Source organism: Limulus polyphemus, unplaced genomic scaffold, assembly GCF_000517525.1.
Source record: "Limulus polyphemus unplaced genomic scaffold, Limulus_polyphemus-2.1.2 Scaffold14787, whole genome shotgun sequence".
NCBI classification, from domain to species: domain Eukaryota; kingdom Metazoa; phylum Arthropoda; class Merostomata; order Xiphosura; family Limulidae; genus Limulus; species Limulus polyphemus.
Window position 1 is genome coordinate 1 of NW_013680397.1, and position 5,302 is coordinate 5,302.

General features: G+C 30.9%; 1 long non-coding RNA gene across 1 annotated transcript; it reads right to left on the reverse strand.

The window, feature by feature from the left end:
• Positions 1-6: 6 nt before the first annotated feature.
• LOC111084218 lies at positions 7-1,934 on the reverse strand. The gene is made up of 3 exons (XR_002609451.1): positions 1,777-1,934; positions 1,671-1,735; positions 7-932 (listed from the first exon to the last, which is right to left on the reverse strand). It is a non-coding gene; the product is annotated as an uncharacterized LOC111084218 (long non-coding RNA).
• Between the last annotated feature and the right edge of the window lie 3,368 nt (positions 1,935-5,302).

The window sequence follows — 5,302 nt, forward strand, 5'->3', positions numbered from 1 at the left end:
TTCTGAGTACTCAGTAATCTATGTTGCTGTTGTATGGCTATCAGACAGTGACTTCTGAGTACTCAGTAATCATGTTGCTGCTATATTGCTATCAAATAGTGACTTCTGAGTACTCAGTAGTCATGTTTGTATTATTATCATATAGTGACCTCTGAGTACTATGTAATCATGTTTGTATTATTATCATATAGTGATCTCTGAGTACTATGTAATCATGTTTGTATTACTATCATATAGTGATCTCTGAGTACTATGTAATCATGTTTGTATTATTATCATATAGTGACCTCTGAGTACTATGTAATCATGTTTGTATTATTATCATATAGTGATCTCTGAGTACTATGTAATCATGTTTGTATTATTATCATATAGTGATCTCTGAGTACTATGTAATCATGTTTGTAATACTATCAAATAATGACCACTGAGTACTATGTAATCATGTTTGTAATACTATCAACCAATGACCACTGAGTACTATGTAATCATGTTTGTATTACTATCATACAGTGACCACTGAGTACTATGTAATCATGTTTGTAATACTATCAAACAATGACCACTGAGTACTATGTAATCATGTTTGTATTACTATCATACAGTGACCACTGAGTACTATGTAATCATGTTTGTAATACTATCAAACAATGACCACTGAGTACTATGTAATCATGTTTGTATTACTATCATATAGTGATCTCTGAGTACTTTGTAATCATGTTTGTATTACTGTCATATAGTGATCTCTGAGTACTTTGTAATCATGTTTGTATTACTATCATACAGTGATTTCTGAGTACTTTGTATTGCCACTATCAGCCTTCAATATATGAAAACACTAGTAACTGAAGCCATACGGTAGACCTGTTTGTGTTGTGTGTTCATGTAATGTTAAGTTAAACACTAGTAACTGAAGCCATATGGTAGACCTGTTGGTGTTGTGTTCATGTAATAATATGTTAAACACTAGTAACTGAAGCCATACTGTAGACCTGTTCATGTTCTATGTGTTCATGTAAAGTCAGTGTTTTGAGCTAAATATGAATAACTGATGGTAAAAAGATTATTTTATCATACTTAGAACTACACATAGTGTAGTTTTACAAAGTTAATCTGTCACATATTGAAGAATGTTTGGAATTGTAGTTTCTGTAAGTCAAACTACATACTTTTAGTTTGTAAGAAACTTGGAATATTGGCCATTAGTCATCTAGTTTATTTTTCCAGACTCATCTCTTGGGTTTGCATTTCCTGTGTCTTTAGTAACTCAAGAATGAGCGATATTTGTCTGAGCTTGGACAGAAAATAGCAATTACTTGTGTATGTCTATCATGTTATGTGTATAAGTATAGTTGTGCCAAAGTGTTATTTTTGGAAGGAATATGTTTTGTTATGACAGGAGCATTTAAAATTACACATGCAAAAGATATCTTAATAAAGAGTCTGACATAACATCAGTTATTCAAAATGTTAACAGTTGCTGTTAATATAATCTGTGGATGTTATCTTTCAATAACCTTTTGTTAATGTATCAGTCAATTGTTTATAAGAAAGCCATGTATATAATCCCTACTTGTATAACATCGGAAATTCATCAGTCCTCCTGCAAGTAATAGCTTTAGTGGCTAATGAGTTAAACACTAGTAACTGAAGCCATACTGGTAGACCTGTTGGTTTTAAGTGTTGATGTAATAATATGTTAAACACTAGTAACTGAAGCCATACGGTAGACCTGTTGGTTTTAAGTGTTGATGTAATAATATGTTGGTAGACCTGTTGGTGTTATGTGTTCATGTAATGTTAAGTAAAACACTAGTAACTGAAGCCATATGGTAGACCTGTTGGTTTTAAGTGTTCATGTAATAATATGTTAAACACTAGTAACTGAAGCCATACGGTAAACTTGTTGGTTTTAAGTGTTCATGTACTAATATGTATGGCTTCAGTTACTAGTGTTTAACTTAACATTACATGAGCACATAACACAAACAGGTCTACCGTATGGCTTCAGTTACCTGTGTTTAACTTAACATTACATGAGCACATAACACAAACAGGTCTACCGTATGGCTTCAGTTACTAGTGTTTAACATATTATTACATGAACACTTAAAACCAACAGGTCTACTGTATGGCTTCAGTTACTAGTGTTTAACTTAACATTACATGAACACACAACACAAACAGGTCTACCGTATGGCTTCAGTTACTAGTGTTTAACTCTAAATACTGACTTGGTAGGTTTGAGACCTTTTTAATGGACAGCAACTTCCTGTTGAATTAAAAGAGGATGACATTTAGCTTCTATACTGAGACCTGAATAAGGTCTCGGCATAGAATCCATTGTCCCTTTTTCATTCAACAGTTAGTTGAAGTCCATTAAAGTTCTCAAACCTACTATGCCTAAAGTGCCACTAAAACAACAAACTGACTTACACAAATCTATAACACCAAAATATCTGTTTTATGTATGAGTTAATGGCATTTAACTTGGAATAGTAACTACTTGAATCAAGAACAACAACAACTGTTTTAACTACCAGTTAACCATACTTAATTTATAATAACTACTTGAATCAAGAACAACTGTTTTAACTACCAGTTAACCATACTTAATTTATAATAACTACTTGAATCAAGAACAACGATGGGACTAGCCATAAGTTTTGCATCATAATAATTGCTACTTGGAAAAAAATTAATGCAAAAATTCCTTAGTTCAAACTTACATAAATCTATAACTATCACAGTACTTTTAGTGTTACATGAAATAATAGGATAACATACTGTTTTCACTTTAGAGCCAATAAAATCAGTTATTATTGGCTCAAGGTTTAACTGTTTCTGTTAGAAAATTTGATAAGTATAACCAACTGAAAACCTATAACACTGTTTCAGGAACCACACAACAGGGCTTCAACATGTCATGTATCAGTCTCCAACACAGCATAAGTTTGGAATTCCAGCACCTTATTCTCCATGGCAAGGTCCAAATGACCTCCGAACGTCTCCTCGATTGTCACCTGTGTTGGAAATGGTTCAGAAGTTAGATAGTCTTGGAGCTGAGTTACATTCTCAACTTTCTGGTCTATTGCTAAATGTGATAGAATACAAAGATGTCCTCACAAAAGGAGTTCAAAGGTCATGTAAAACTAGTACCACAAACTAAATACCATTAAATAGACTTTTGGTGTTTTGTGTTTATATAGACACTACCTAAAGCCAAATACAATTAACTGGTAGTTAAAACACTTGTTGTAGTTCTTGATTCAAGTAGTTATTGTAAATTAAATATGATTAACTGGTAGTTAAAACAGTTGTTGTTATTCTTGATTCAAGTAGTTATTATAAATTAAGTATGGTTAACTGGTAGTTAAAACAGTTGTTGTTGTTCTTGATTCAAGTAGTTATTATAAATTAAGTATGGTTAACTGGTAGTTAAAACAAAACAACACATTTACATGCATATCTTTTTAAGTAGATGACAGTATAGAGAATTCTTAACTTTTCATACTGTAGTTAACTTTATAATATATATATTGAAAAAAATATTTTTCTTTCCAATCAGCTACAATATAATATGAATAATTAATTAACTAACTACCTAAAAATCTCTACTAAATCTGACTACAGAAAACTTGTTCAGCTTTTTTAACATGCAGATAGAAGTAAATTATTTGACATCATTGATAAAATGTGTATCTAACAAAGGTGCAAGTCAAAATATTGGTATATTAATGTTGATGTAAATATGTACCACAACAATGATACAAGTTGAAATATTGGTATATTAATGTCAATAAAGTTATGTACCACAACAAAGATACAAGTTGAAATATTGGTATATTAATGTCAATAAGTTATGTACCACAACAAAGATACAAGTTAAAATATTGGTATATTAATGTCAATAAAGTTATGTACCACAACAAAGATACAAGTTGAAATATTGGTATATTAATGTCAATAAAGTTATGTACCACAACAAAGATACAAGTTGAAATATTGGTATATTAATGTCAATGAAGTTATGTACCACAACAAAGATACGAGTTAAAATATTGGTATATTAATGTCAATAAAGTTATGTACCACAACAAAGATACAAGTTAAAATATTGGTATATTAATGTCAATGAAGTTATGTACCACAACAAAGATATGAGTTAAAATATTGGTATATTAATGGTACATAACTTTATTGACAAACTTGTATCTTTGTTGTTAATATACCAATATTTCTGGTACATAACTTTATTGACATGGCATAACTATTTAGTTTAATGTTTGAATGTTTAATCCTTTCTGATCACTTAGCTGAAGTCGGAGCTTGATCAAGAACAGACTCTACGGAGCACTGTTGAATCTTTCATAATAATGGAAAGAAACTCCTCCCAGAACTTCATCACTCACATTCATACTGTACTGTTAAACTCCAATAGTATTGTTGAACAACTAAGGTAATAGGTTTGTGTCTTTATTCATTTGATGTTACTAAACTGACCTAGAAAAATTTTAAAAGTTGGTATAGATAGATATTAATATTTCAGTTTGTATCTTTGTTGTGGTACATAACTTTATTGACATTTATATACCAATATTTTAACTTGTATCTTTGTTGTGGTACATAACTTTATTGACATTAATATACCAATATTTCAACTTGTATCTTTGTTGTGGTACATAACTTTATTGACATTAATATACCAATATTTCAACTTGTATCTTTGTTGTGGTACATAACTTTATTGACATTAATATACCAATATTTCAACTTGTATCTTTGTTAAACCTTTATTGAAAGCATTCTTTCACAACTTACAAATTATATTGTATTTTGAAAGATTCAAGGAGATCCATATCTTAGATTGTGCTGTCTCTACAAACATGTTGTATTCAGTAACTTATAAGTTGTTCCTGGATTCTAATGTTAAATCTAGATCTGCCTTTATATTTTAAAAAAAAAATTCAAACTGTAAATTTGTTGTCTACACCACTTGTGAAGGAAACAGTGAAGTAACATTGCGAACTTTACCAAAAGCTGAGTAATTCAAAAACAAGCTTGTAATCTTAACCAGTGATCAAGATGTAGAATAACCACTAGCACACAGGACAAAACTGTATAGCCAGGATAATCTCAACCAGTGACCAAGATGTAGAAGAACCAATAGCACACAGGACAAGACTGTGTAGCCAGGATAATCTCATAACAGTGACCAAGATGTAGAAGGATCAGTATATCACACAGGACAAGACTGTGTAGTCAGGACAATCTCAGCCAGTGACCAAGATGTAGAACG